The 23,118-nt window shown below is 47.8% G+C and overlaps 1 protein-coding gene across 6 annotated transcripts in view; it reads right to left on the bottom strand.

The window, feature by feature from the left end:
• The window catches only part of ATP8B (ATPase phospholipid transporting 8B), a 405,277-nt gene that overhangs the window by 351,501 nt on the left and 30,658 nt on the right, over window positions 1-23,118 (bottom strand). The window contains exon 1 of one of the 6 annotated variants that reach the window (XM_069331138.1): window positions 1-104. This exon is cut by the window's left edge and continues 232 nt beyond it. The exons of 3 other annotated variants lie outside the window; for them this stretch is intronic. The gene's annotated coding sequence lies outside the window, so the exon portion shown is untranslated. Of the gene's footprint in view, window positions 105-23,118 lie in introns of those variants that run through there. 2 more of the 6 variants (XM_069331134.1, XM_069331132.1) reach the window with 2 other exon arrangements.

Below are 23,118 nucleotides of genomic sequence, written 5' to 3'. Positions count from 1 at the left end.
TGATAACCATTCCTGGTGCTATCAGAACACGCTCGAGGAAACGTCTGGGAAGACATTGTATATTAAGGAGAGCAGTTACACGCAAGTGGAAACCTGACTGAAGTGATGTGCTCGGGGATGTGGTTTACGGGTTTGTTACGATCCAGAGAGTGGGTGATAACTTATCACCTGGTTGATAAGGTGCTGGCAGCGGCACGGTACACCCTCGTGGTGTAGCGGCGCCGGCCAGTGTAGCCTCCAGGTGTGGTAGTGTTGGCTACTAGTGTAGCCTCCAGGTGTGGTAGTGTTGGCTACCAGTGTAGCCTCCAGGTGTGGTAGTGTTGGCTACCAGTGTAGCCTCCAGGTGTGGTAGTGTTGGCTACCAGTGTAGCCTCCAGGTGTGGTAGTGTTGGCTACCAGTGTAGCCTCGTGGAGGAGCAGTGTTGCCTCCCACAACTGCTGGACCACTGTAACCTACGTCCGAGAGGATCCCAGACGTCTGGGATCCTCTCAGACGTAGGTTCGAACCCTCGTCACGGCCCTTGTGGATTTGTTCATAAATCTTCACTTTTCTAACGAACACAACCCAGTGGGTAACAGTCAACACAGTGAAATCCGAATCATCTAAGGTGAAAATATCAGTGCCAAGTGTTGCATTGAGTTGGTTCCGAGGATCACCGTCCCCACGGCCCGCTGGGTGCTCTGGTAAACTACACTGTTGGACGTGGCTGCTGGCAGCCTGACCCCATAGCTTGGTTGATCAGGTATCTTTTGGAGGTGCTTATGAAGTTCTCTTTTAGTACCGTAAGGAGGAGTGTTGAAATCTTGCACATATGATGTTGATAGAATTCTCTCTCAAGATAACCTATTGCACCTCTGCTTTTCAAATGGGCTATTTTGCACATCCTGCCATGCCTCCTAGTATTAGGAGATGCTATTTCTGTGTCCTGATTTGGAACCAGTCCCTCTTAATATCGTCTGTGTAAGTTATAATGCATTTCTCCCGCCTGCGCTCAAGAGAACACAGATATATTAACTTTAAACAGTTCCAATAATGTAGATGTGTTACTGCGCGGCTTCTAGCCGTCAAAGATCTCTGCACGCTCTCCAGGTCAGCAATTTCTCCGGCTCTGAATGGGGCTGTTAGTGCGCAACAATATTCCACCCTTGAGAACATTAATGTCTTAAAAAGTATCATTGGTATGGTGTCCCTTGTTTGGAAGGTCCTTGATATCCAACCTGTCATTGTTCTTGCAGTCGTGACAGCTACTTTTTGGTGTTCTCTAAGGGTAAGGTCTTCCCACGTGATTACCCAAACATCTTGTATACTGTCTTACGGTCTTAAGTGTGATTTGAGTGCATTTTATATATTTCCAGTTTTACATTTTCACTTTTACATAATACAAGAGCTGGAATTTATTTTCAGTGGACATATTTTTTGTGACGTATTGAAACACGTGATTTACATCAGTGTAAGTTCGCCGCGTCCTCTATATTATCTACTCTTATAAACCTCATAGCGTCATCTGTAAAGAATGATACGGGAATACGGTTTGTGTCCGGTATGAGAGAGGGAAAGTAATGGATCACGGTGGATGATCCGGATTTGACTGTGTTGACTATCACACACGGGATTCTGTTCGTTAGGAAATTTACAACTAATCTTCGTATTTTGCTACTAATTTATTTTGAGCGCATTTTGTGTGCAATAACACCATCATGGTCACACGTGTCGAAAGCTTTAACGAAATCTGCGTATATTACATCAGTGTTCTGCTTCTATTCTATTGCACCTATGACCATGTCATAGTGGTCCAGCAACAGGAGCGCCCTGTTGAGCGGAGTGGAGCCGGTGGCTGAGCGGACAGAACACTGGACGCGTGATCCTGTGGTCCCTGGTTCGATCCCGGGCGCCGGCGAGAAACAATGGGCAGAGTTTCTTTTACCCTAAGCCCCTGTTACCTAGCAGTAAATAAGTACCTGTGAGTTAGTCAGCTGTCACGGGCTGCTTCCTAGGGGTGGAGGCCTGGTCGAGGACCGGGCCGCGGGGACACTAAGCCCCGAAATAATCTCAAGATAACCTCAAGATAACCCCTATTCTGAACCCGTGTTGTCCAGGGTTATGGAGACGCCGTGATGCCATGTGTTTTGTGATCTTATTTCTTAACACTTTCAAAATATTTTACGATGTGTGATGTTAGTGTAATCGGTCTATAATATTTTTATTTATTTTGTTTACTTTGCTTTATTCCCTTCTTTATGGAGTGGTGCGATCTCTACTGTTTTAAGCATGCCTTATCTCCTAATAATGTTAAGGGCCTTGTGATAGTAGAGTTGTACAATTCTTGATGTATCTGGAATTCTATGGATCCGGGCATACTGTTGCAGAGTGCATGGCTACTGTACACGGCCATACTGTACACGGCCATACTGCACACGGCCATACTGTACACGGCCATACTGTACACGGCCATACTGCACACGGCCATACTGCACACGGCCATACTGTACACGGCCATACTGCACACGGCCATACTGTACACGGCCATACTGTACACGGCCATACTGCACACGGTCATACTGTACACGGCCATACTGTACACGGCCATACTGCACACGGCCATACTGCACACGGCCATACTGTACACGGCCAAACTGTACACGGGCATACTGTACACGGCCATACTGTACACGGCCATACTGTACACGGCCATACTGTACACGGCCATACTGTACACGGCCATACTGTACACGGCCATACTGTACACGGGCATGCTGTACACGGCCATACTGTACACGGCCATACTGCACACGGCCATACTGCACACGGCCATACTGCACACGGCCATACTGCACACGGCCATACTGTACACGGCCATACTGTACACGGCCATACTGTACACGGCCATACTGTACACGGCCATACTGCACACGGCCATACTGTACACGGGCATACTGCACACGGCCATACTGCACACGGCCATACTGCACACGGCCATACTGTACACGGTCATACTGTACACGTCCATACTGCACACGGCCATACTGTACACGGCCATACTGTACACGGCCAAACTGTACACGGGCATACTGTACACGGCCATACTGCACACGGCCATACTGCACACGGCCATACTGCACACGGCCATACTGCACACGGCCATACTGTACACGGCCATACTGCACACGGCCATACTGTACACGGCCATACTGTACACGGCCATACTGTACACGGGCATACTGCACACGGCCATACTGCACACGGCCATACTGCACACGGCCATACTGTACACGGTCATACTGTACACGGCCATATTGCACACGGCCATACTGCACACGGCCATACTGTACACGGCCATACTGCACACGGCCATACTGTACACGGCCATACTGCACACGGCCATACTGCACACGGCCATACTGTACATAGCTACTTCAAAGTCCAGTGAGGTTTGGGTCACATATATCATTTGAGTGTACTACCCTTCCGTGTACTCTCCAGGTGTGGCCATGCAGCCTTCAGGTGTAGCCTACATATGCACGGGTTCAGGTGTAGCAGCATAACCTGTGTAAGTTGCAGGTGTAGCTGCGGGTCACCCCACCAGTTGATGAACTAGGGATTACCGCCCACATTGGGACCCCAAAAGCCCCGCAGGCCGGCTGATCTGGCCAGGAATTCAAGGAACCACTTCAGACCTGATAGCAATTTCTTGAATATTTGCAAAAAAAAAAGGTCATTAAGAAACTTTCAGGCGTGTATATTAAAATAGGGCTCTCAGGGCTTCTCTATCGGGGCCTGTCGCTCTCCTCTGGAGTGTCCTGAGTGTGCACAGGTTGCACAGTGCGCACAGGTTGCACAGTGCGCACAGGTTGAGTCGGTTCCTGGAGTATATTCCAGGTATGGAGGACAGTATGTCTTTCCCGCCACACTTCAATGGTTAGAATTTGAAAGCTTTTAAGGTGCTGCAAATATTTTAGGTGTGGGGGGGTTAAACGGGTGTGTGTGGGGCAAGCAGGTGTGTGTGGGGGCAAGCAGGTGTGTGGCAGGTGTAAGGTCTCTACACATCCGCAAGGTCGGGAATTAGGAAAATCCTTCACCATTAGTTCAAGCTCCAGAATTCATGAATTCTAAAAATAAATTCTTTTATAGAGAGAGAGAGAGAGAGAGAGAGAGAGAGAGAGAGAGAGAGAGAGAGAGAGAGAGAGAGAGAGAGAGAGAGAGAGAGAGAGAGAGAGAGAGAGAGTGTGAGTGAGTGTGTGTGTGTGTGTGTGTGTGTGTGTGTGTGTGTGTGTGTGTGTGTGTGTGTGTGTGTGTGTGTGTGTGTGTGTGTGTGTGTGTAATTACCTAAGTGTAATTACCTAAGTGTAGTTACAGGATGAGAGCTACGCTCGTGGTGTCCCGTCTTCCCAGCACTCTTTGTCATATAACGCTTTGAAACTACTGACGGTCTTGGCCTCCACCACCTTCTCACTTAATTTGTTCCAACCGTCTACCACTCTATTTGCGAAGGTGAATTTTCTTATATTTCTTCGGCATCTGTGTTTAGCTAGTTTAAATCTATGACCTCTTGTTCTTGAAGTGTCAGGTCTCAGGAATCCTTCCCTGTCGATTTTATCAATTCCTGTTACTATTTTGTACGTAGTGATCATATCACCTCTTTTTCTTCTGTCTTCTAGTTTTGGCATGTTTAATGCTTCCAACCTCTCCTCGTAGCTCTTGCCCTTCAGTTCTGGGAGCCACTTAGTAGCATGTCTTTGCACCTTTTCCAGTTTGTTGATGTGCTTCTTAAGATATGGGCACCACACAACAGCTGCATATTCTAGCTTTGGCCTAACAAAAGTCATGAACAATTTCTTTAGTATATCGCCATCCATGTATTTAAATGCAATTCTGAAGTTAGAAAGCATCGCATAGGCTCCTTGCACAATATTCTTTATGTGGTCCTCAGGTGATAGTTTTCTATCTAGAACCACCCCTAGATCTCTTTCTTTATCAGAATTCTTTAAAGATTTCTCACATAATATATAGGTTGTATGGGGTCTATGTTCTCCTATTCCACATTCCATAACATGACATTTATTAACATTAAATTCCATTTGCCAAGTGGTGCTCCATGTACTTATTTTGTCCAGGTCTTCTTGAAGGGCATGACAGTCATTCAGTGAGTGAGTGAGTGAGTGAGTGAGTGAGTGAGTGAGTGAGTGAGTGTGTGTGTGTGTGTGTGTGTGTGTGTGTGTGTGTGTGTGTGTGGAGCGTGATGGACGTGCCGGTGCAAGAGCTAGTACTGTTACAGTGTTGCCCACAGCTGGTTGTCCCGCTCCTGGAGAATGCAATTATACCGTGGGTGGCAAGTGTCATTAATGTTCACTGAACACCGACTTGCTCTCCCTCCTGCATATTGCGCTAATTTCCCTGTCATCAGCACAGATCCACTCACAACCCAACCACTTGGACTGGACGGTAGAGCGACGGTCTCGCTTCATGCAGGTCGGCGTTCAATACCCGACCGTCCACAAGTGGTTGGGCACCATTCCTTTCCCCTCGTCCCATCCCTTATCCTGACCCCTTCCCAGTGCTCTTTCTGTGGCTCGTTACCTTTACCTTGCAATTACCTTGAGGTGATTTCGGGGCTTAGCAACCCCGTGGCCCAGTCGTCGACCAGGCCTCCTGGTTGCTGGATTGGTCAACCAGGCTGTTGGACGCGGCTGCTCGCAGCTTGACGTATGAATCACAGCCTGGTTGATCAGGTATTCTTTGGAGGTGTTTTACCAAGTTCTCTCTTGAACACTGTGAGGGGTCGGCCAGTTATGTGTAGTGATAATCTTGAACACTGTGAGGGGTCGGCCAGTTATGTGTAGTGATAATCTTGAACACTGTGAGGGTCGGCCAGTTATGTGTAGTGATAATCTTGAACACTGTGAGGGGTCGGCCAGTTATGTGTAGTGATAATCTTGAACACTGTGAGGGGTCGGCCAGTTATGTGTAGTGATAATCTTGAACACTGTGAGGGTCGGCCAGTTATGTGTAGTGATAATCTTGAACACTGTGAGGGGTCGGCCAGTTATGTGTAGTGATAATCTTGAACACTGTGAGGGTCGGCCAGTTATGTGTAGTGATAATCTTGAACACTGTGAGGGGTCGGCCAGTTATGTGTAGTGATAATCTTGAACACTGTGAGGGGTCGGCCAGTTATGTGTAGTGATAATCTTGAACACTGTGAGGGTCGGCCAGTTATGTGTAGTGATAATCTTGAACACTGTGAGGGTCGGCCAGTTATGTGTAGTGATAATCTTGAACACTGTGAGGGGTCGGCCAGTTATGTGTAGTGATAATCTTGAACACTGTGAGGGGTCGGCCAGTTATGTGTAGTGATAATCTTGAACACTGTGAGGGGTCGGCCAGTTATGTGTAGTGATAATCTTGAACACTGTGAGGGGTCGGCCAGTTATGTGTAGTGATAATCTTGAACACTGTGAGGGGTCGGCCAGTTATGTGTAGTGATAATCTTGAACACTGTGAGGGGGTCGGCCAGTTATGTGTAGTGATAATCTTGAACACTGTGAGGGGTCGGCCAGTTATGTGTAGTGATAATCTTGAACACTGTGAGGGGTCGGCCAGTTATGTGTAGTGATAATCTTGAACACTGTGAGGGGTCGGCCAGTTATGTGTAGTGATAATCTTGAACACTGTGAGGGGTCGGCCAGTTATGTGTAGTGATAATCTTGAACACTGTGAGGGTCGGCCAGTTATGTGTAGTGATAATCTTGAACACTGTGAGGGGTCGGCCAGTTATGTGTAGTGATAATCTTGAACACTGTGAGGGGGTCGGCCAGTTATGTGTAGTGATAATCTTGAACACTGTGAGGGGTCGGCCAGTTATGTGTAGTGATAATCTTGAACACTGTGAGGGGTCGGCCAGTTATGTGTAGTGATAATCTTGAACACTGTGAGGGGTCGGCCAGTTATGTGTAGTGATAATCTTGAACACTGTGAGGGGTCGGCCAGTTATGTGTAGTGATAATCTTGAACACTGTGAGGGGTCGGCCAGTTATGTGTAGTGATAATCTTGAACACTGTGAGGGGTCGGCCAGTTATGTGTAGTGATAATCTTGAACACTGTGAGGGTCGGCCAGTTATGTGTAGTGATAATCTTGAACACTGTGAGGGGTCGGCCAGTTATGTGTAGTGATAATCTTGAACACTGTGAGGGTCGGCCAGTTATGTGTAGTGATAATCTTGAACACTGTGAGGGTCGGCCAGTTATGTGTAGTGATAATCTTGAACACTGTGAGGGGTCGGCCAGTTATGTGTAGTGATAATCTTGAACACTGTGAGGGGTCGGCCAGTTATGTGTAGTGATAATCTTGAACACTGTGAGGGTCGGCCAGTTATGTGTAGTGATAATCTTGAACACTGTGAGGGGTCGGCCAGTTATGTGTAGTGATAATCTTGAACACTGTGAGGGTCGGCCAGTTATGTGTAGTGATAATCTTGAACACTGTGAGGGGTCGGCCAGTTATGTGTAGTGATAATCTTGAACACTGTGAGGGGTCGGCCAGTTATGTGTAGTGATAATCTTGAACACTGTGAGGGGTCGGCCAGTTATGTGTAGTGATAATCTTGAACACTGTGAGGGGTCGGCCAGTTATGTGTAGTGATAATCTTGAACACTGTGAGGGTCGGCCAGTTATGTGTAGTGATAATCTTGAACACTGTGAGGGTCGGCCAGTTATGTGTAGTGATAATCTTGAACACTGTGAGGGGTCGGCCAGTTATGTGTAGTGATAATCTTGAACACTGTGAGGGGTCGGCCAGTTATGTGTAGTGATAATCTTGAACACTGTGAGGGGTCGGCCAGTTATGTGTAGTGATAATCTTGAACACTGTGAGGGGTCGGCCAGTTATGTGTAGTGATAATCTTGAACACTGTGAGGGGTCGGCCAGTTATGTGTAGTGATAATCTTGAACACTGTGAGGGGTCGGCCAGTTATGTGTAGTGATAATCTTGAACACTGTGAGGGGTCGGCCAGTTATGTGTAGTGATAATCTTGAACACTGTGAGGGGTCGGCCAGTTATGTGTAGTGATAATCTTGAACACTGTGAGGGGTCGGCCAGTTATGTGTAGTGATAATCTTGAACACTGTGAGGGGTCGGCCAGTTATGTGTAGTGATAATCTTGAACACTGTGAGGGGTCGGCCAGTTATGTGTAGTGATAATCTTGAACACTGTGAGGGGTCGGCCAGTTATGTGTAGTGATAATCTTGAACACTGTGAGGGGTCGGCCAGTTATGTGTAGTGATAATCTTGAACACTGTGAGGGGTCGGCCAGTTATGTGTAGTGATAATCTTGAACACTGTGAGGGGTCGGCCAGTTATGTGTAGTGATAATCTTGAACACTGTGAGGGGTCGGCCAGTTATGTGTAGTGATAATCTTGAACACTGTGAGGGGTCGGCCAGTTATGTGTAGTGATAATCTTGAACACTGTGAGGGGTCGGCCAGTTATGTGTAGTGATAATCTTGAACACTGTGAGGGGTCGGCCAGTTATGTGTAGTGATAATCTTGAACACTGTGAGGGGTCGGCCAGTTATGTGTAGTGATAATCTTGAACACTGTGAGGGGTCGGCCAGTTATGTGTAGTGATAATCTTGAACACTGTGAGGGGTCGGCCAGTTATGTGTAGTGATAATCTTGAACACTGTGAGGGGTCGGCCAGTTATGTGTAGTGATAATCATAAAAATCTTAACTACCGTACATTGTATTTTCTTATTAATGTCTTCAACTTCACCATTCTTCACTGTCCATGACTCATTATCTTTCACTAGTGCCTTGATGTGCTCCTTATCTATCCTCACCTCCTCAATCAACTTGGTAATTTCCTTACCTTGCTGGGGAAAAAACTTACTTTTAAATTACAAAACTTAATGTTGAGACGTTAATTTTCTTGTTCTAATTTAATTACCATTAGTTTAGTTCATTTATCATGCACCCCATACCCATCATGTGGGCGGTAGAGGAAAGGGTTACAGAGGCACATAATGGGCTCAGGGGCTGAACCCCACAATTCATTTAGCTAAGCATTTAGCTAATTACCATTTCTTCATCATTCTTCAGCAGGTCGTCAATAACCACTAACCTGCTAAGAAAATCACCTTTAACTATATCCTGTGCTGGGAATCCTTCCAAACATTCATCTGTTGGTGTGTGTCGATCACAGGTACAATACTAGTGACGCATCTGTTATCTTGAGGTTATCTTGAGATGATTTCGGGGCTTTAGTGTCCCCGCGGCCCGGTCCTCGACCAGGCCTCCACCCCCAGGAAGCAGCCCGTGACAGCTGACTAACACCCAGGTACGTACCTATTTTACTGCTAGGTAACAGGGGCATAGGGTGAAAGAAACTCTGCCCAATGTTTTTCGCCGGCGCCTGGGATCGAACCCAGGACCACAGGATCACAAGTACCGCGTGCTGTCCGCTCGGCAGACCGGCTCCCACATGCTTATCGCCCATCACAGGCTGTAGGAGTGGTGTTAGCATAGAATGCCAGGGATTTGCATAGTGTCTCTCATGTACATTTGGTGGGCTGCTGTATTATGTTTTATGATGTATTAGTGTGTGTAGGGTGTGGTGTATTATGGTGTATAGTGTATGAGGGAAGATGGCTGCCTGTTGAGTGAAGGTGAAGTATTTGTGAAGCGGATGTGTGAGTGAGGCGGCGAGAGATGTGTCCAGTGGACCTTGCCAGCTTGTTGAAGCATTTTATACAGTCATATAAACCATTTAGGAATCTTTATGTCTTAGTTCATATGCCAGAATGTGTATATTATATATATAATTATATATATATATAATTATATATATTATATATATATATATTATATATATATATATATATATATATATATATATATATATATATATATATATATATATATGTTGTACCTAGTTGCCAGAACGTCGTACTCGGCCTACAATGCACGGCCCGATTTGCCTAATAAGCCAAGTTTTCCTGAATTTATATATTTCTCCAATTTTTTTCTTATGAAATGATAAATCTCTCCATTTCATTATGTATAAGTTAATTTGTTTAAATTTGAGTTAAAACTAACGTAGATATATGACCGAACCTAACCAACCCTACCTAACCTAACCTATCTTAACCTAACCTAAACTAACGCAACTAAGTCAATAAATTATGGTCGTATTTTCCTGTAGTAATGTTGTGTCTACTAGGAGCATCCTGGTGTATCAAACACATGAACAGTAACCTTACTCTTAGATATGTTCCAGTGCTGACACGAGCCTTGCTGAACTAGATAGATAACAGTGTGTAGTCCTTCCCTGCGGTGGCGGCCATCTTTGTTGTTGACATTCCTCTGAAGTGGAATATCAACTTTTCCAACCCAGATTTTTCACTTGCACTTATTTATTGTCTCTCAGTTACTTTCCAAAAACTTCCCTACACCTTCATGTAACCTTGGGCTTGCCACTTACAGCCCTCACCATGTGCCCAATACTTAGGCAATTGGATTTGTCTTGGAGTCTGTAGCAGTGTGCCTCCTGGCGCTCCTCCTCCTCCTGTGTACTCACCTAGTTGTGCTTGAGGGGGTTGAGCTCTGGCTCTTTGGTCCCGCCTCTCAACTGTCAATCAACTGATGTACAGGTTCTTGAGCCTATTGGGCTCTATCATATCTACACTTAGAACTGCGTATGGAGTCAGCCTCCACCACATCACTGCCTAATGCATTCCAGTGTGTATTCACCTAGTTGTTTTTGCGGGGGTTGAGCTTTGCTCTTTCAGCCCGCCTCTCAACTGTCAATCAACTGTTTACTAACTACTTTTTTTTCCACACCCCCCCCCCCAGGAAGCAGCCCGTGACAGCTGACTAACTCCAAGGTACCTATTTACTGCAAGGTAACAGAGGCATTCAGGGTGAAAGAAACTTTGCCCATTTGTTTCTGCCTGGTGCGGGAGTCGAACCCGCACCACAGAATTAAGAGTGCTGCGCGCTATCCACCAGGCTACTAGGCCCCAGAGTGTGTGTGTGTGTGTGTGTGTGTGTGTGTGTGTGTGTGTGTGTGTGTGTGTGTGTGTGTGTGTGTGTGTGTGTACTCACCTAGTTGTGTCTGCAGGATCGAGCATTGACTCTTGGATCCCGCCTTTCGAGCATCGGTTGTTTACAGCAATGACTCCTGTCCCATATCCCTATCATACCTGGTTTTAAAATTATGAATAGTATTTACTTTCACAACCTGTTACTGAAGTGCATTCCATTTTCCCACTACTCTCACGCTAAAAGAAAACTTCCTAACAGAAGTGTGTGTGTGTGTGTGTGTGTGTGTGTGTGTGTGTGTGTGTGTGTGTGTGTGTGTGTGTGTGTGTGTGTGTGTGTGTGTGTGTGTGTGTGTGCGTGCGCGTGCGTGCGTGCGTGCGTGCATAACCTCTATTCACACGCAGCTTTGACCCAAGTGAATACCTGGAGTATACCTCAATAGTGTTCTAAGAGTTGCTCTATTTCCAAGCGTGGCCAAGGGCCAGGCCTGACCTGAGACAACTTGGACGAAAAGGCTGTTGTCTGGAGAGACCAGCAAGGCCCACACGTCCACTACAGCCTGCTTGGTCCGGCACCTCCTGCAGACAGGTCAGGTAGCCTTGCTTCCACCCGGGCTCCTTCCCAACACACAACTCAACAAGAAGGCCGTGGAATCAAAGCCTGAGAAACAGATGCTTAGAGACAGATCCCAGCGTTTTCTTTAAGAATAAGGAGCAAATGGAATGAATTAAATAAGCAGGTTGAAGAAGCGAACTCCATTCTAAGAACTCGATCCTGCAGGCATAAACAGGCGAGTACAAGCACTCAACTAAAGAACCAACGTCATACATAAGCATGCATAAATAACACTGCCAGCAGCAGCAGCAGCAGCATTCTCACCGGCATGAATTATAGCACAATATCGGGCCGCCAGAGGCACACGGCTCACACCACAACCGTTCCCAGTGTGTCCGAATCCTTATTATTGTGGCGGGACACAGTCAACTGGAGCGGGGCGTGGGAGGCGACTCAATACCCGCCACCTCCCTCCCCACCCCCACTCTCACACCCCCCAACACCCCACAATAACCCCCCCACACCCCACAATAACCCCCCACACCCCACAATAACCCCCACACCACCCACCAAGGAGCCAGCTATGGTTAATATGGCGGCGTTATTCACAGCAATATTGACCTTTATGGTTACCTGTAAAGTTATACCAAGTGATTTGTAAGGTGTTGTTAATAATATATTTGTGTACACCCCCCCCCCGTTGGTCTGTATCGCCAATGGCAGCCCCTTTGGTCTGTGTCGCCAACGGCAGCCCCCCCTTGGTCTGTGTCGCCAACGGCAGCCCCCCCTTGGTCTGTGTCGCCAACGGCAGCGCCCCCTTGGTCTGTGTCGCCAACGGCAGCCCCCTTGGTCTGTGTCGCCAACGGCAGCCCCCTTGGTCTGTGTCGCCAACGGCAGCCCCCTTGGTCTGTGTCGCCAACGGCAGCCCCCTTGGTCTGTGACGCCAACGGCAGCCCCCCTTGGTCTGTGACGCCAACGGCAGCCCCCCTTGGTCTGTGACGCCAACGGCAGCCCCTTGGTCTGTGTCGCCAACGGCAGCCCCCTTGGTCTGTGTCGCCAACGGCAGCCCCCTTGGTCTGTGACGCCAACGGCAGCCCCCCTTTGTCTGTGACGCCAACGGCAGCCCCCCTTGGTCTGTGACGCCAACGGCAGCCCCTTGGTCTGTGTCGCCAACGGCAGCCCCCTTGGTCTGTGTCGCCAACGGCTGCCCCCTTGGTCTGTGTCGCCAACGGCAGCCCCCTTGGTCTGTGTCGCCAACGGCAGCCCCCTTGGTCTGTGTCGCCAACGGCAGCCCCCTTGGTCTGTGACGCCAACGGCAGCCCCCCTTGGTCTGTGACGCCAACGGCAGCCCCCCCCCCCCCTTGGTCTGTGTCGCCAACGGCAGCCCCCTTGGTCTGTGTCGCCAACGGCAGCCCCCTTGGTCTGTGTCGCCAACGGCAGCCCCCCTTGGTCTGTGTCGCCAACGGCAGCCCCCTTGGTCTGTGTCGCCAACGGCAGCCCCCTTGGTCTGTGACGCCAACGGCAGCCCCCTTGGTCTGTGACGCCAACGGCAGCCCCCCTTGGTCTGTGACACCAACGGCAGCCCCCTTGGTCTGTGACCCCAACGGCAGCCCCCCTTGGTCTGTGACACCAACGGCAGCCCCCTTGGTCTGTGACACCAAGACTGTGATCCCAACACTGGTCCTGGTTGATACCTGGTTGATGTGGTTCTGGGAGTTCTTCTACTCCCCAAGCCCGGCCCGAGGCCAGGCTTGACTTGTGAGTTTGGTCCACCAGGCTGTTGCTTGGAGCGGCCCGCAGGCCCACATACCAACCACAGCCCGGTTGGTCCGGCACTCCTTGGAGGAATAAATCTAGTTTCCTCTTGAAGATATCCACGGTTGTTCCGGCAATATTTCTTATGCTTGCTGGGAGGACGTTGAACAACCGCGGACCTCTGATGTTTATACAGTGTTCTCTGATTGTGCCTATGGCACCTCTGCTTTTCACTGGTTCTATTCTGCATTTTCTTCCATATCGTTCACTCCAGTACGTTGTTATTTTACTGTGTAGATTTGGTACTTGGCCCTCCAGTATCTTCCAGGTGTATATTATTTGATATCTCTCTTGTCTTCTTTCTAGTGAGTACATTTCGAGGGCTTTGAGACGATCCCAATAATTTAGGTGCTTTATTGCGTCTATGCGTGCCGTATATGTTTTCTGTATTCCCTCTATTTCAGCAATCTCTCCTGCTCTGAAGGGGGAAGTGAGTACTGAGCAGTACTCAAGACGGGACAACACAAGTGACTTGAAGAGTACAACCATTGAGATGAGATCCCTGGATTTGAAAGTTCTCGTAATCCATCGTATCATTTTTCTGGCTGTCGCAATATTTGCTTGGTTATGCTCCTTAAACGTTAGGTCGTCAGACATTATTATTCCCAAATCCTTTACATGCTGTTTTCCTACTATGGGTACATTTGATTGTGTTTTGCACTCTGTATTATGTTTAAGGTCCTCATTTTTACCGTACCTGAGTACCTGGAATTTATCACTGTTAAACATCATGTTATTTTCTGATGCTCAGTCGAAAACTTTATTAATATCAGCTTGAAGTTTTTCAATGTCTTCAGCCGAGATAATTTTCATACTGATTTTTGTGTCATCTGCAAAGGATGATACGAAGCTGTGACTTGTATTTTTGTCTATATCTGATATGAGAATAAGGAAAAGCAGCGTTGGAAGGACTGTACCCTAAGGTACAGAGCTTTTAACTGCACTTGGACTAGATTTTATATGGTTGACCGTTACTCGCTGAGTCCTGTTTGACAGAAAACTGAGTATCCAGCGTCCTACTTTACCGGTTATTCCCATTAACTTCATTTTGTGTGCTATCACGCCATGGTCACATTTATCGAAAGCCTTTGCGAAGTCCGTGTATATCACATCAGCATTCTGTTTTTCTTCTAATGCCTCAGTGACTTTGTCGTAGTGCTCAAGTAGCTGTGAGAGGCACGATCTTCCCGCTCGAAATTGATGTTGGCCTGGGTTGTGAAGGTCATTGGTCTCCATGAAATTGGTGACCTGACTCCTAATCACTCTCTCAAATACTTTTATGATGTGCGATGTTAGTGCAACTGGTCTATAATTCTTTGCCAATGCTTTGCTCCCTCCCTTGTGTAGAGGGGCTATGTCTGCTACTTTAAGTGCATCTGGTATCACCCCCGTGTCCAAGCTCTTCCTCCACACTATACTGAGTGCCTGTGCTACCGGCACTTTGCATTTCTTTATAAATATTGAATTCCATGAGTCTGGACCTGGGGCCGAGTGCATGGGCATGTTTTCAATTTCTCTTTCAAAATTTAGTCGTCACAGTCCACCAGAGTGTGACGCCAACACTGGTCCACCAGACTGTGACGCCAACACTGGTGCACCAGACTGTGACGCCAACACTGTGACGCTAGCACGGCCTCCATTCACGTCTCTCCCGCAACGTTGTGTCGATATCGTGAATACTTCATGAAGGTTATCGATGTATCACAGGTACTCCAGTGTTGTGATAACAGTACACCCACCACTGGTACTCCGGTGTTGTGATAACAGTACACCCACCACTGGTTCCAGTGTTATAATAACAGGGAGGGGTTATTGTGGGGTGTGGGGGGATATTGTGGGGTGTGGGGGGTTATTGTGGGGTGTGGGGGGTTATTGTCGGATGTGGGGGTTATTGTGGGGTGTAGGGGGTTATTATCGGATGTGGGGGTTATTGTGGGGTGTAGGGGTTATTGTGGGGTGTGGGGGGATATTGTGGGGTGTGGGGGGTTATTGTGGGGTGTGGGGGGTTATTGTGGGGTGTGGGGGGTTATTGTCGGATGTGGGGGTTATTGTGGGGTGTAGGGGGTTATTGTCGGATGTGGGGGTTATTGTGGGGTGTAGGGGTTATTGTGGGGTGTGGGGGGTTATTGTCGGATGTGGGGGTTATTGTGGGGTGTGGGGGTTATTGTGGGGTGTGGGGGTTATTGTGGGGTGTAGGGGGTTATTGTGGGGTGTAGGGGGTTATTGTGGGGTGTAGGGGGTTATTGTGGGGTGTGGGGGTTATTGTGGGGTGTGGGGGTTATTGTGGGGTGTGGGGGGATATTGTGGGGGGTTATTGTGGGGTGTGGGGGGATATTGTGGGGTGTGGGGGTTATTGTAGCGTGTGGGGGTTATTGTAGCGTGTGGGGGTTATTGTGGGGTGTGGGGGTTATTGTAGCGTGTGGGGGTTATTGTGGGGTGTGGGGGGATATTGAGGGGTGGCGGTTATTGTGGGGTGTAGGGGGTTATTGTGGGGTATGGGGGTTATTGTGAGGGTGTGGGTGTTATTGTGAGGGTGTGGGTGTTATTGTGAGGGTGTGGGGGTTATTGTGAGGGTGTGGGGGTTATTGTGAGGGTGTGGGGGTTATTGTGGGGTGTGGGGGTTATTGTGGGGTGTGGGGGTTATTGTGGGGTGTGGGGGTTTTTGTGGGGTGTGGGGGTTATTGTGGGGTGTGGGGGGTTATTGTGGGGTGTAGGGAGTTATTGTGGGGTGTGGGGGTTATTGTGGGGTGTGGGGGTTATTGTGGGGTGTGGGGGTTATTGTGGGGTGTGGGGGGTTATTGTGGGGTGTGGGGGTTATTGTGAGGTGTGGGGGTTATTGTGGGGTGTGGGGGGTTATTGTGGGGTGTAGGGGGGTTATTGTGGAGTGTGGGGGTTATTGTGGGGTGTGGGGGGTTATTGTGGGGTGTGGGGGTTATTGTGGGGTGTGGGGGGTTATTGTGGGGTTTGGGGGTTATTGTGAGGTGTGGGGGTTATTGTGGGGTGTGAGGGGTTATTGTGGGGTGTAGGGGGGTTATTGTGGAGTGTGGGGTTTATTGTGGGGTGTGGAGTGTTATTGTGGGGTGTGAGGGGGTTATTGAGGGGTGTGGGAGGTCATTGTGGGGTGTGGGGGGTTATTGTGGGGTGTGAGGGGGTTATTGTGGGGTGTGGGGTGTTATTGTGGGGTGTGGGGGTTATTGTGAGGTGTGGGGGGTTATTGTGAGGTGTGGGGGGTTATTGTGGGGTGTGGGGGTTATTGTGAGGTGTGGGGGTTATTGTGAGGTGTGGGGGTTATTGTGGGGTGTGGGGGTTATTGTGGGGTGTGGGGGGTTATTGTGGGGTGTAGAGGGGCTATTGTGGGGTGTGGGGGGTTATTGTGGGGTGTGGGGGTTATTGTGGGGTGTGGGGGTTATTGTGGGGTGTGGGAGGTTATTGTGGGGTGTGGGGGTTATTGTGGGGTGTGGGGGTTATTGTGGGGTGTGGGGGTTATTGTGGGGTGTGGGGTGTTATTGTGGGGTGTGGGGGTTATTGTGAGGTGTGGGGGTTATTGTGAGGTGTGGGGGGTTATTGTGAGGTGTGGGGGGTTATTGTGGGGTGTGGGGGTTATTGTGGGGTGTGGGGGTTATTGTGAGGTGTGGGGGTTATTGTGAGGTGTGGGGGTTATTGTGGGGTGTGGGGGTTATTGTGGGGTGTGGGGGGTTATTGTGGGGTGTAGAGGGGCTATTGTGGGGTGTAGAGGGGCTATTGTGGGGTGTGGGGGGTTATTGTGGGGTGTGGGGGTTATTGTGGGGTGTGGGGGGTTATTGTGGGGTGTGGGGGTTATTGTGAGGTGTGGGGGTTATTGTGGGGTGTGGGGGTTATTGTGGGGTGTGGGGGGTTATTGTGGGGTGTGGGGGTTATTGTGGGGTGTGGGGGTTATTGTGGGGTGTGGGGGTTATTGTGGGGGGTGTGGGGGTTATTGTGGGGAGTGGGGGGTTATTGTGGGGAGTGGGGGGTTATTGTGGGGTGTGGGGGTTATTGTGGGGTGTGGGGGTTATCTCCAAGCCCTGGCCCACACTAACACCTAACAATCCACCTCTCACAAAAGATTGAAACACACGAGGATGTTTTTAAAATGTAAACAATGTCTTGAGAGTAAACAAAGCCCCGTCTTGCGTAAGTGATCTTACCAAAAGGAAAACAATGACAATACTTTATGAAATGCAATCAAATTGAGGTTATCTATCTTGAGGTTATCTTGAGATGATTTCGGGGCTTAGCGTCCTTGCGGCCCGGTCCTCAACGAGGCCTTTTTGTTACACACTCTCCAGGAAGCAACACGTTGCAGCTGTCTAACTCCCAGGTACCTATTTACTGCTAGTGAACAGGAGCATTAGCTGAAAGAAACTCTACCCATTTGTTTCCGCCTCCACCGGGGATCGAACCCAAAACCTCAGGACTAGGAATCCGGAGCGATGTCCACTTAGCCGTCAGGTCCCCTAGAACTCCCAGTCCCCCCCCCCCCACCTATCGCCTTATATCATGTCTCAGTAACGGGAAGAGTTCATTAAGAAGTGTTCCAGTAGCAAGACACACGTGACTGTTCACACCTGCCTTAATAATCTTGCAAGACACACGTGACTGTTCACACCTGCCTTAATAATCTTGTTCACGTCTGCACTGATATCCTAGAAAATATCTTGCATATTTCCCATTTTCTTGTGTGCAGTAAGATATATCTTGCATATTTCCCATTTTCTTGTGTGCAGTAAGATATATCTTGCATATTTCCCATTTTCTTGTGTGCAGTAAGATATATCTTGCATATTTCCCATTTTCTTGTGTGCAGTAAGATTGTCCTTTCCCGCACAGGATACTTAAGAGTGCTTGAAGCTGGTAAACACCAGACAACCACTCCACCAAACTACCACGTTGTTACAACGTTCCAACAAGGGTCCTAACTATTGTAACAACCCATATAGCAAGTTGTAACAACGTTCTAATGCGTCATAAAAACGTTATAACAACAATTAACAACTTTATTACAGGTTGTAACAAGGGAATCACAGGTACCATTGCGGTGTGTGTGTGTGTGTGTGTGTGTGTGTGTGTGTGTGTGTGTGTGTGTGTGTGTACTCACCTAATTGTACTCACCTAATTGTGCTTGCGGGGGTTGAGCTCTGGCTCTTTGGTCCCGCCTCTCAACCGTCAATCAACTGGTGTACAGATTCCTGAGCCTATTGGGCTCTATCATATCTACATTTGAAACTGTGTATGGAGTCAGCCTCCACCACATCACTTCCTAATGCATTCCATTTGCTAACTACTCTGACACTGAAAAAGTTCTTTCTAACGTCTCTGTGGCTCATTTGGGTACTCAGCTTCCACCTGTGTCCCCTTGTTCGCGTCCCGCCAGTGTTGAATAGTTCATCCTTGTTTACCCGGTCGATTCCCCTGAGGATTTTGTAGGTTGTGACCATGTCCCCCCTTACTCTTCTGTCTTCCAGTGTCGTAAGGTGCATTTCCCGCAGCCTTTCCTCATAACCCATGCCTCTTAGTTCTGGGACTAGTCTAGTAGCATACCTTTGGACTTTTTCCAGTGTATGTGTGTGTGTGTGTGTGTGTGTGTGTGTGTGTGTGTGTGTGTGTGTGTGTGTGTGTGTGTGTGTGTGTGTGTGTGTGTGCGTGCGTGCGTATGTGTGAGTGTGAGTGTGTGTGTGTGTGTGTGTGTGTGTACTCACCTATATGTACTCACCTATATGTGCTTGCAGGATCGAGCATTGACTCTTGGATCCCGCCTTTCGAGCATCGGTTGTTTACAGCAATGACTCCTGTCCCATTTCCCTATCATACCTGGTTTTAAAATTATGAATAGTATTTGCTTCCACAACCTGTTCCTGAAGTGCATTCCATTTCCCCACTACTCTCACGCTAAAAGAAAACTTCCTTACATCTCTGTGACTCATCTGAGTTTCAAGCTTCCATCCATGTCCTCTCGTTCTGTTACTATTCCGTGTGAACATTTCGTCTATGTCCACTCTGTCAATTCCTCTGAGTATCTTATACGTTCCTATCATGTCCCCCCTCTCCCTTCTTCTTTCTAGTGTCGTAAGGCACAGTTCCCTCAGGCGCTCTTCATACCCCATCCCTCGTAGCTCTGGGACGAGTCTCGTTGCAAACCTCTGAACCTTTTCCAGTTTCATTATATGCTTCTTCAGATGGGGACTCCATGATGAGGCGGCATACTCTAAGACTGGCCTTACGTAGGCAGTGTAAAGCGCCCTAAATGCCTCCTTACTTAGGTTTCTGAATGATGTTCTAACTTTTGCCAGTGTAGAGTACGCTGCTGTCGTTATCCTATTAATATGTGCCTCAGGAGATAGATTAGGTGTTACGTCCACCCCCAGGTCTCTTTCACGCGTCGTTACAGGTAGGCTGTTCCCCTTCATTGTGTACTGTCCCTTTGGTCTCCTATCTCCTAGTCCCATTTCCATAACTTTACATTTGCTCGTGTTGAATTCTAGTAGCCATTTCTCTGACCATCTCTGCAATCTGTTCAGGTCCTCTTGGAGGATCCTGCAATCCTCATCTGTCACAACTCTTCTCATCAACTTTGCATCATCCGCAAACATCGACATGTAGGACTCTACGCCTGTAAACATGTCGTTAACATATACAAGAAATAGAATTGGTCCCAGCACCGATCCTTGTGGTACTCCACTTGTTACTGTTCGCCAGTCCGACTTCTCGCCCTTTACCGTAACTCTTTGGCTCCTTCCTGTTAGGTAGTTCCTTATCCATTCTAGGACCTTTCCCCCCACCCCCGCCTGCCTCTCGAGCTTGAACAGCAGTCTCATGTGCGGTACTGTATCAAAGGCTTTTTGGCAGTCCAGAAATATGCAGTCTGCCCAACCATCTCTGTCCTGTCTTATCCTCGTTATTTTATCATAGAATTCCAGAAGGTTTGTTAGGCACGATTTCCCTGTCCAGAACCCATGTTGATGTTTGTTCACAAACCTAATGTTCTCCAGGTGTGCAACCAGTCGTAGCCTAATTATTCTTTCCAGTATTTTACAGGGGATGCTTGTCAGTGATACAGGTCTGTAGTTAAGTGCCTCCTCCCTATCTCCTTTCTTGAAGATCGGCGTGTGTGTGTGTGTGTGTGTGTGTGTGTGTGTGTGTGTGTGTGTGTGTGTGTGTGTGTGTGTGTGTGAGAGTGAAGGGGAGTGAGTGGTGTTGCTGACGGTCAGTGTTGGCCAACATTACGGACCTGGAGAGCAGAGCTGCTGCCACTACACCCACACCTCCAACTCCTCTGGAAAAGTGATTGCCTGTTAGGACCCTCACAACCACCTTGGGACCAAATAGTTCAGTCTAGCAGTGCTTCAACAGTGCCCTTAACAAGGGGGCTCTTGTGTGTTCTTTGTTGTTTTAGATTCAGCTACTTAGAACAAAAGTGCCAAAGTAGCACGGGCTACCTACCTTGAGGCTACCTTGAGGTGCTTCCGGGGCTTAAGTGTCCCCGCGGCCCGGTCGTCGACCAGGCCTCCTGGTTGCTGGACTGATCAACCAGGCTGTTAGACGCGGCTGCTCGCAGCCTGACGTATGAGTCACAGCCTGGTTGATCAGGTATCCTTTGGAGGTGCTTATCCAGTTCTCTCTTGAACACTATGAGGGGTCGGCCAGTTATGCTCCTTATGTGTAGTGGAAGTGTGTTGAACAGTCTCGGGTCTCTGATGTTGATAGTTCTCTCTCAGAGTACCTGTTGCACCTCTGCTTTTCAACGGGGGTATTCTGCACATCCTGCCATGCCTCCTGGTCTCATGTGATGTTATTTCTGTGTGCAGGTTTGGGACCAGCCCCTCAATTATTTTCCACGTGTAAATTATTATGTATCTCTCCCGCCTGCGCTCAAGGGAGTACAGATTTAGGCTCTTTAGTCGGTCCCAGTAATTTAGATGTTTTACTGAGTGGATTCTAGCAGTAAAGGATCTCTGCACGCTCTCTAGGTCAGCAATTTCTCCAGCTTTGAAAGGGGCTGTCATTGTGCAGCAGTACTCCACTCTAGATAGCACAAGCGTTTTGAAAAGTATCATCATCGGTATAGCATCTCTAGTGTGAAAAGTTCTTGTTATCCAACCTGTCATTTTTCTTGCAGTTGTGACGGCTACTTTATTGTGTTCTTTAAAGGTAAGGTCTTCCGACATGAGTACACCCAGGTCCTTTACATTGCCTTTTCGTTCTATGTTATGATTTGCCTGCGTTTTGTACGTGGTTTCTGTTTTTATATTTTCAATTTTTCCGTAGCGCATGAGCTGAAACTTATCCTCGTTGAATACCATATTATTTTCTGTAGCCCATAGAAAGACCTGATCTACATCTGATTTGAGGTTTGCCGTGTCCTCTATGTTGCCAACTCTCATGAAAATCCTAGTGTCATCTGCAAAGGATGATACAGTGCTATAGGTCTATGTTCGGTCTATGTCCGGTCTATGTTCTGGTCTATGTCCGATATGAGGATGAGAAAAAGTACTGGAGCAAGCACAGTACCCTGGGGGACTGAGCTCTTCACGGTTGATGGGCTGGATTTTATTTTGTTGACTATTACACATTGGGTTCTGTCAGTCAGGAAATTGTAGATCCATCTGCCTATTTCCCGGTAATTCCTTTTGAACGCATTTTATGTGCAATAACACCATGGTCACATTTATCAAAAGCTTTTGCGAAATCTGTGTAAATTACATCAGCGTTTTGTTTGTCTTCCATAGCATCTAATGCCATATCATAGTGGTCCAGCAACTGTGACAGGCAAGAGCGCCCTGTTCTGAAACCATGTTGTCCGGGGTTATGGAGATGCTGTGATTCCATGTATTTTGTGATCTTACTTCTTAGCACTCTCTCAAAAATTTTTATGATGTGCGATGTTAGTGCTATCGGTCTGTAATTTTTTGCCTCTGCCTTATTTCCTCCTTTATGGAGTGGTGCTATCTCTGCTGTTTTTAGTATGTCAGGGATAACGCCAGTATCTAGGCTTTGTCTCCACAGAATGTGAAGGGCCTGCGATAGTGGTTTTTTACAGTTCTTGATGAATATGGAGTTCCAAGAATCCGGGCCTGGTGCAGAGTGCATAGGCATACTGTTTATGGCTTCTTCAAAATCTAGTGGGGATAGGGTAACGTATGATATATGATTTGATGTTGGTATCATATCCATGAAAAATTCATTTGGGTTATCAATCTTTAGTGCATTTAATGGCTCACTGAAAACAGAGTCGTACTGCTTCCTCAGTAACTCGCTCATTTCTTTGTTGTCATCTGTGAAAGTTCCATCTCCCTTTCGCAGGGGCCCGATACTAGATGTGGTTTTTGATCTTGATTTTGCATAGGAGAAAAAATATTTCGGATTTCTCTCTATTTCACTGATGGCCTTTTGCTCTCTTTGCCTCTCCTGGGTTTTGTATGATTCTTGTAGCTTGAGTTCAATTGTTTCTATTTCTCTACCTAACCTTCTTCGCCGTTCTTGAGATAGGGTGCGACTCTCAAGTTGTTCCGCGATTCGTTTTCTTCGCCTATATAGGGAACGACGTTCCCGTTCCAATCTGCATCTCTTTCTCTTTTTTCTTAGGGGTATGCGGTTTGAACATATTTCTAGTGCTACTGAGCTTATTTTTTCCAGGCACTGGTTCAGGTTTGCATTTCCTAGCTGTTCTTCCCAGTTTATTTCTGTGAAGTCCT

This window comes from Procambarus clarkii, chromosome 25, assembly GCF_040958095.1.
Source record: "Procambarus clarkii isolate CNS0578487 chromosome 25, FALCON_Pclarkii_2.0, whole genome shotgun sequence".
NCBI classification, from domain to species: Eukaryota; Metazoa; Arthropoda; class Malacostraca; order Decapoda; family Cambaridae; genus Procambarus; species Procambarus clarkii.
This window is presented reverse-complemented; position numbering and strand designations above follow the sequence as displayed.